This window comes from Dioscorea cayenensis, chromosome 9 (genome assembly GCF_009730915.1).
Source record: "Dioscorea cayenensis subsp. rotundata cultivar TDr96_F1 chromosome 9, TDr96_F1_v2_PseudoChromosome.rev07_lg8_w22 25.fasta, whole genome shotgun sequence".
NCBI classification, from domain to species: Eukaryota; Viridiplantae; Streptophyta; class Magnoliopsida; order Dioscoreales; family Dioscoreaceae; genus Dioscorea; species Dioscorea cayenensis.
This window is the reverse complement of record NC_052479.1, coordinates 20,092,444-20,101,781: the sequence shown is the minus strand read 5'-3', so window position 1 is coordinate 20,101,781 and position 9,338 is coordinate 20,092,444. Positions and strand designations below refer to the sequence as shown.

The 9,338-nt window shown below is 43.7% G+C and overlaps 1 non-coding gene across 1 annotated transcript; it reads right to left on the bottom strand.

Moving 5' to 3' along the window:
- Positions 1–3,565: 3,565 nt before the first annotated feature.
- Positions 3,566–3,671, bottom strand: LOC120269825. Its single transcript, XR_005539458.1, has one exon. It is a non-coding gene; the product is annotated as a small nucleolar RNA R71 (small nucleolar RNA).
- Between the last annotated feature and the right edge of the window lie 5,667 nt (positions 3,672–9,338).

Sequence of the window (9,338 nt, the reverse complement as noted above, 5' to 3'; positions counted from 1 at the left end):
ATGCGTGTGTACGAAAAACTCAACTCATGTTAGGACTATGTCCACTACCAAGTTCTTACTAAAAAGGGACTTATTTAAAAACAAAATGAATAGGTACTAGCTTCACACAACCTCTAAGGTAGCCCTTTCCCAAAACGCCTTCCGAGTGGCTTTTACACTTTCGAGGTGGTACCTCTTTCTACCAAGGGTGGTAGCTTTCACACATCCCATGAGATATCTCTTTCTCCAATTAGGGCATAGCAAGTATGCGATTTATGAGAGTAGCTACATACATCATGGGTGGTAGCTCTTTCCACCCCTATGTTCAAACAACACACAATTGCAAAAATTTTCTCTAATTTCCTGATTTATTTTCTAAATAAAACTAGCACACTAAAGTCCCACAAAATAATGAACTAAAGTCTTCATAGGTTTAATGAGTGAGAAAAGTACATAACGAGCAATCGGATAAAAATATTCAAGAAAATTGGATGAAAACTAGAGCATGATAAAATCTGTTGATTACAACCTCCAACAACTAAGAATTAAACTCTTAACCCTAAGGTGAACCTTCATTGGCAATAAGAGCATGTTCATGAAAACACAAGTAAAAGTCATGTATATCGTGAATCCTCCCCCACACTTAAAATGTACATTGTCCTCAATGTACGCATTTAAGCACAATAAAAATAGTATCAATAGAAGCAAAATGTGTGTGGGAATGCAAGTAAAACAATACTCCCCTGAACTCCTCCTTAATCATTTGGTGAAGTCTAACTCAAGGGAGTGTTGTACGGGTTGTGAAGCTCACACGACCATGTGACAATGCACATGATCATGTCTATGAATAAAACATCATCAACATCACTCTCAAGGCCATCTGTACTGAATAAAAAAGGTTCAGTGAAGCTCAACAAAATAGAAAAGAAAATACGAGTTCACACAAATAAAACAGTAAAGCAAATACTCGCAACATAAATAAAAACATGAAAATAACTCTCAAAAGGAGAAGCCTTTGAATACAAAAGTCCAAAAACTACTAACAAAACAAATAAAAACATAGAAAGCGAATAAAAGTCTCATGAGTGTGAGCCTCAAGCGTCGGTATCTAAAGCTTGTGCTGGTGCTGCCGCGGGGCGTTGGTACGGAAGCAGATGAGACCTCCTCGTCAAGAGTCTGCTGAATGCAATCAAATCACTCTAGAATCCTTACCTGGTTCTCGATGATGATAGCTACGGAAGCCTCGAGTCGAGCCAGACTATCGTGAACTCAAGTGAAAGATAACACAGGTTTGGTTGATGCTACCTGTGCTACCTCAGTGATCATGGGCTCGGCTGCAGGCGGTGCCTCTGTATCTGATAAACGCCTAAATGTATGTATTTTATATGTATTAATCTCGTATCATTTGTGAATATGTTAACGAATTGATGCCCGTTTTATGTCTAAATTGGTTATTTCGGTGTTCCAGGTCTTAAAGGAGTCGAACGATGCTCAAAAATGTAAATCGGATGAATTCGACACCAAAAACGGCATTTTTGGGGTCCCAGCACTGTAGCGGTATTGTAGCAGGTCATTGTTCTTGCTGCGGGCATTTGGCTGTGAGTTTCACGGGCTCCATGCGCCCGCATGGGTGCCCGTGAGGTTTGTTGGAAATTCTCAATACTCGGTACTGTAGCGAAAATAATGTAGCAAAAACAATGTAGCTGAGTACTGTAGCACGGCATGTTTTCTGGGCATTTGGCTGTGAGCTTCACGGGCTCCATGCGCCCGCATGGATGCCCGCATGGACTGACGGGATATAAATGAAACCGATTTTTTTCTAGGGCAAGGGAGGAGTTTTTTTGGGAGAGTTCTTGGAGCCGATTTTTCACCAGTCTTTAGGGAGGCAAGATCAAACGTTTTGGAGAAGGGAAATCAAAGGGAGAAGCTCGGTTTTGGCTAGATCTTCATCGATCTCTTCTTTGGGAGTTTGTAGACGACTGAGGAAGCCGCCCCCCATCGCGTCGTCCGTGGAAGCATTTCCACCTAGCTTGGCTTGTCTTCCTACTTCTATTGTTTGAGGGAGTTTTCTTATGCCATTTGTAGTTGTTTTTCATGGACTTGTTGCTTGTATTTGTTCGCATGGACGTAGTAGACCCCAAGGTCACCGGATGCCGGTGAACCTTGGGGTGAACTTGTGTATTTGGATGATTTAATTTTTGTCTATTGCAATTGTTGTGTATTTGTGATTCATTCTTGGTGCATTTGATGTGTTGCTTACATGAGAACTCTGTAGACCAACTGCTAGGTTGTACTTGGTAGCGTGACCATCGCCCTTGTACTAGACACACCAAGTTTGGAAGGGATTCATGTACGAATACGCCGTGACCATCGGGTATTCTGACCCCTCCACCATTAGGGCTAGACCAAGTTGTGTTCCGGCCCCTAATTAGGGATTTCCCACTTGTTAATGCAATCGTATGAGGATTTGATCGAAGAAATTTCGTGTCAATACTTATACCGGATTAGGGGTTAATTGTCGTGACCATCGGGTTGATCTAATTTAGGAAATCTCTAGGTCCAAACCTTCAATTGCATGACATTCTTAGCATCCTTTGCACTTTAGTAGCCCCTAGGGAATCCGCGATCCGTGACCATTTCTTTTTCCCTAATTTTATACCCCTACCTTATCATAGACTCCATTTGTAGTTCTTTTTATTTCAAGTAATAGATTAGAGAAACCCTTCGAATCATTCGGCTAGACAATACGCAAAGAGGAAGTAAGAGTACATTCTTGGGCCCAGGGAATACGACCCTCTCGTGCTCGCACGAGGGGTATTACTTGACGACTCCGTACACTTGCGGATCGCTCATCAAGTTTTTGGCGCCGTTGCCGGGGACCCACAAGAAATACTCGAAAAACTTAGAGTTTATTGATTTAGCCATTATTTCTTCAATTCTGTACATTTGCTTCTTTTTAGTCATTTTTGCACATATTTTTCCTTTTACTTGCGTTTATTTTGTTTTACTATCGTCCTCTTATTTCCTAATAATTGACTCTCATTACTGTACAAGGCACCATCTTATGACACGCGCCAATCAAGCAAATCTTGTAGAACCTGTCAACGAAATCGAGAGAACCTTGCATCAAAGACTGAGAGAGGTGGCTGAGAGTTCAGAACATCAAGAAACACGAGTTGAGATTAGTGAACCTTCAGTCATGGCAGAACCAAGGCATACCTTGTCTGATTATGAAAGTCCTCGGCCATCGGGTGAGGAATTCAGCAGTGCATGCTCCCACCGTGCTCGCTAATAACTTTGAAATCAAAGCAAGCACAATTGGGATGGTCCAAAAATTCCATACAATTTGATGGGTTGGTCGATGAAGACCCGCATGCTCATTTGTCTCGCTTCCTCCAAATTTGTTCCACCTTCAAGATTAACTCAAATGATCCGATGATGCGATAAGATTGAGATTATTCCCTTTTAGTCTAAGGGGAGCAGCATATAGATGGCTCACTTCATTGGCTCCGGGATCGATCACCACATGGAAGGAAATGGTGGACAAATTTCTTGCTAGGTATTTCCCACCAAGCAAAAGCCGCTTAGATTGAGACAAGAGATTTCGCATTCCGACAAGGGGACTCGAGACACTCTTTGAGGCACATGAGAGATTCAAGGATCTCCCTACGCAAGTGTCCCCATCATGGCTTTTTCCTCGTGGATGAGGATCCGGATGCTTTTGCAATGGCCTCGAATTATGCAACCGACAGACTCATCGACTGCCGCAGTAGGGGTCATTGAGTAGTAAAACCCCCGAGGATGCTCGAAATCTTGATTGAAAAACATGGCAAGTAATAAGTGTCATTGGTCTACTAGGCAAAAACCCCCTAAGGCAGCTGGAATTTATGAGATAAATGACAACACTACGCTAGCCGCCAAGGTTGAGGCCCCAACAAAGAGATTCGATCAGCTTTGTGTTGGGTACGAGCTCAAATCCCGTGCGCTTTTGTCTTGCGAGACTTGTGGGGCTGGGCATGCTACTGCTCAGTGCCCAATTTTAATAGCCCTCAGATGCCCCAGCTTGAGACAGCTTGATTATGTTGGGGAGCTCCCCGAGGCCCGGGGAATCCTTATGGAAACACATATAATCCAGGGTGGAGGAATCACCCAAATTTTTTTCTTGGGGTCAACAACGAAAGAACATCGCCCCCTGCAGCCCACAGTGGGACTTCCACCTCAACCTCTTCAAAGAGCCTCGAGAAGAAGTTCACCATTGAAGATGTGTTAGCAAGGTTTATGATCAATACCAAGGCAAAATTTATGAACATCAACAACCAATTCGCTGAAGTAAACACTGTTTTGAGGAATGTTCAAGCCTCCATTCAATCATTGGAAAACCAGGTGGGCAACTTGCTAGGGCAAACTCGGAGCGACCGTCGGGTAGCTTACCTAGTAACACTGAAAATAATCCAAGGGGCATTTGAAAGCCGCCACCTCGTGGAGCGGGAAGCAGGGTTGAAGCACGAGCCGAGGAGGGCTCAAGCACTAAACATAATGGGGTAGCCGCATCGGGAAGACCCTAAGCCATCCGAGAGTGAACTTGAAAGGGTAAAGGAAAAACAAGATGAAGGAACCATTCAACTACCAACACCAAGGATACCCAAGTACAAGCCGGTGATCCCCTATCCGGCTAGGTTGAGGCAAGATAAGGACGAGGCTCAATTCAAGAAATTCCTCAATGTATTCAAGCAGTTGCACATAAATATCCCTCTTGTTGAAGCTGTTAACTCGGATGCCCAAGTATGCAAAGTTTATGAAAGACCCTACGACTAATAAGAGAAAAATTGGAGGAATTAGAAACAGCTTGCACTACCACGGAACTCGCTTCCTAATGATTCGGAGGAAGCTCCCCGAGAAATTGACTCGATCCCGGAGTTTCATTATTCCATGGGTGATTGGGGAAGGCATGCAAGAAAAAGCCTTAGCAGACTCTGGGGCTAGCATCAATGTAATGCCTTACAAGCTACTTTTAAAATTGGGATTAGAAGACATGAGGCCCACAAGGATGACGATACAACTTGCGGATCGCTCTATCAAGAAGGCCCATGGTGTTGTTGAGGATGTGCTAGTTAGAGTAGACAAGCTCATTATCCCTGTGGATTTCGTTATTCTTGATGTGGATGATGATGTTGAAGTCCCATTGATCCTCGGGCGACCATTTCTTAACATCGCCGGTGCCCTCATTGATGTAAAAGGGGGAAAAATGACATTGAGAGTGGGGGATGAGGAAGTCATTCTCACTCTTCCCGTGGCCATGAAACACACCTTGGACCATGACGATCCCCTCTACTTTCATCGATGAAACTGATATGATTATTACTGATTGTGTGCAGGAGGTCTTGGCAATTAACCCCTTGGATGAATTCTTGGAAGGAATGGATAGCGATGAGTGCAAGGAGAACAACCCACTTCCCACACATGTAAACCATGTAGGCTATGTAGGAACATTTCCGTAGCCGAGTAATAAGAAGAAATCAACCACAAGGAAAATTTGGTGTAAGTGGGACAAGAAACAGAAATTGGGGATGAATTGCACACTATCACCACCACGGGAGATCGATCGACTATTCTTCGAGGGAAAGGGTAAATTCTGTGTCTTTTCATGCTTCTCGATGAGTTTCCCATCTTGGAGCACTTCTCTTGGGCTTGGAGGTAAGTCCCCACCATTTGATCCACCTTGAGGTAAGAAAAAGGTACGTCGAGCTAATGACGTTAAACAAGCGCTTCTTGGGAGGCAAGCCAAGTCTTTAAATTCGTCGTCCTTAAATTTTCGTATTTCTTTTAGTTGCTTAGTCTCTTTGTTGTGGTTGAATGCATATGCTCGTGAGGTTCTCATATTTTTGTTGTTATGCTCAACTCATGCTTAGGCTTGCTTGTGTAGCTTTGGCCTTGAATTAGTATTGTTTAGTTGTGTTTCATTGTTATTTCGGCGTCCATGAGGTTGTAATTCGTATTTTATTGAGTTTACGAGAGGAACCATGCCAATTTTTCAATTTTCCAGGTCCATACGGGCCCTTGTGGCCATCCTTGCGGCCGCAAGGGACCTCTCGCGGGGACCCCGTGGCGCTGGTCTGGGCCCTCACGGGCGCCATGCGCCCAAGATGGGTGCCCGTGAGGCTCTCGGCCTCACCGGTCGCGCTGGGCTGAGGCTCACGGGCGCCATGCGCCCGCATGGCACCCGTGAGCCTTTCAGTAAGTTTTTTTCCAGCCCCATGCGGGCACCATGCGCCCGCATGGGACCCGCATGGGCTGGGTCGGCCATTAAAGGGGCTTTGTCCCCCTTTCTCTCCACTCTCTCCTCCTTCTTCTCCTCTTGTTTTCCTCTCATCTCTCCCTCACTCTACCTCATTTCTTCACCATTTTTTTTTAGTTTTTCTTCTCTAATCACCTCTCCTCCATCTTGCAAACTCACTCTTGGGTTTTAATCGGAGTTTTATCAACCGTTTCGCTAGATCTCATCACCCCAAGCCTCCAAGCCCTAATTCTAGGTTTTGCTACAAACTTGGTTTAATTGTGTTCTCACTTTATCTTTGAAGCTTGAATGACATATTTGGTTGTTGTGATGTGGTGTATGCTTGTTTCTTTGAGTTTTTCCTTCATTTTGTAAATTTTGGGAAGCTAGATGTCTAGGAGAAACTCTTGCAAAAAAATTTTTCGCGGGTTACTGTAGCAATGGCTGAAATTTTCATTCTTCACATAGAAATTGTTGTGCTTTCAATTTTTCATTAATTCCATGATGATATAGTTATCTCCTATGAATGTATTCATAAAAATATTGGTTTGATCACTTGTTTTTGTGGTATAGGTATGCCGATCAAGCGAGTTCTAACAAAGCGGCCACGGCACGATGCGGCATCAAGTGGAGTGCCATCCTTTGCCTTACCACAACATAGGGCACGCTATAATCTCTTACAGTCCAAGCCCTTTGGTATCATCCGTACAATTGACCACAATGACCTCGAAGTTCTAGGTTTGGCCGAGACCGTGGCGGAGTTAATCAATCATGATGGTTGGGACAGAATTTTCTCAATTAGTGATCCGGCCTACCGTGAGCTCACCTTGGAGGTCCTCAGTACGATTGAATTAGCGAGACCATCCGGGATAACCTTCCAAGCCTTTGGAATAATGCACGCCATTACTGACGAACAATTGGGATGTTTCTTGGGCTTGTATGATGAGGGATTCGTGAACACACTAGCATGTCAACGCTCTTCCGACCGACTTTCCCAGCCACCATGACACACACACGGTTCTCGAACATTATCTCCGGGTCGGCACATGAATGAGTCAAGGAAAGCATCCCGCCTTCACAATCCTCGCACATCGTTATGTTCATGCACTCGCTGAGTCGAGGTATTGGTGGCCGGGTGACAAAGACTGGGTAATCACTCGCCTCGACTTACTCATGCTATATAGCATCATTGAGCACTACCCGATCCACCTTGGTCACCTCTTTGCCGAGTTGTTTGTCCATCGTGGTACTTATACACACCTTTGGATCTATTTTTTTGCTTGGCTATTTATCACACGTATGATTCGAGGTATGGGTTTGATTGAGCACACCCGGGACTTACACATTGTTGGTGGATTTTCACCCTTGGGGATGGCTACTATGTTTTCCATGGGGATGGTTGAGAAACGCGGTGACACATATACCATTATTCGACACTCACCTGCTGTGGGAGCGCATCACCACTTCTCCACCACAGCCCCGATTCTCGAGCCGAAGACAAGCCACCCTCAGCTTGAGCTTCGCCTCGTGAGATTCAAGGCGAGATTCGTTCCCTTCGCCAAGGACATCAAGAGACTACCGAGACACTGAGACACTTGGCAAGGGATATGCGCGAAGTCCTTTCTTTCGCATGCGGTGTCTTCTTCATCCTCCCGGCACCACCCTCGTGGACTACCACATCCTTAGCACCACCGCACTGCTGACGAGCACCACCCCTCTTAGGAGCACGACTTTTTCTGGACTTGAGTTTATTTTTTTTGTACTTTGTGTTATTTTGTTGCTTGTTAGTTGAACTTCTTTTGTTAGCTTGGGTTCTTTCCCGGCTAAGCTTGTATTACTTTCATGTTTGACTATTATGCATGTTTTCCTTCCCCTTGATTCTCTTCAGTGTCGTGATCGCCTTATTTATTTATTTTTACAGGACTTCTCACGGATTGTTGCCTCTCCTCCTTTCCCCTTTGCTAGCGTTGTTGCCCAATGACTGTGCTTTCACTGAACACTCTTCATCAACCAAATGGGGCAGTCTCTTTTCCCTTCCCTTTCATGCTTTATTTAATTATTATGAATTCTACACCATGTTCTGCTGATTAGTGTACATTGAGGGCAATGTACATTTCTAGGTGTGGGGATGGGATGGGCTATTTGCATGCTTACTTCACCGGTGATAGCTATGATTTATTGTTAAGAACCTCCTGGCTTGAATGAATGATAGTAATGAGTTGTAGTGTTATTTGTGCTATAAGGAAGTCATGTTTTTCTTTCTAGTGTTTTTCTTCACGCCTTTGACATAGTACTTCTACCTTGTTTGCCCCAGCCCTAACCCACTACTTTGATTTAAAGTGTTAGAGTGGTAAATTCATCCCTCAATGGTCTTTTTAAGAGCTTTTTGGTTCTTTTTGTTCATTTTTGTTTTTATCCCTAAGTGAAGTTTTGCATGAAAGTGCTCAGGAGACATGTATATAATTGTTATCTAAAAAAAAAAAAATTTTGAAAAATGAAAAAAAATGAGTCTATGTCAGTATTCCTCTGCTAATTTAGCATGAATGCGTCTATGTAGATTGTAATCAAGTAAGTTGGGTGGCTCTTGTGCCTAATTAGCATGTGCATCCTTCTGAAAGATTATAAGATATTTTGTGCAGTCTACGTTAGGCGGACTCGAAAAATAAATAAATAAATAAATAAAGAAAGAAGTATTTGTTCTCCTGGACTCAATCAGGCATTCACTTAGTTACTAAAGTGTTGAATGTGGACCGAAGGACTCTTGACCTACTATTGAGGGTGTCTTTAACATTTTTAACACCGGTAGTCATTGAATGTGGTGTGAATAGGGAGAGCGAGGGATGAAGCATACACACACTCAGGAGGAAAGCACTCTAGAGGAATCATGACTATCTCTACCGAAAGTTAGTTATTGTACAACTCATTTCCTTGAATTCATTTCATCTCGTGCTCGTGGGGTTCTTCACTATTTGAGCTTTGAGGTCATACGCTTTAGTCGTTTATCATTCCGCCCTTATTCTTTCATGTGTGTTTGCTGGGGACAAGCAATCGCTTAGGTGTGGGGATGTTTGATAAACGCCTAAAT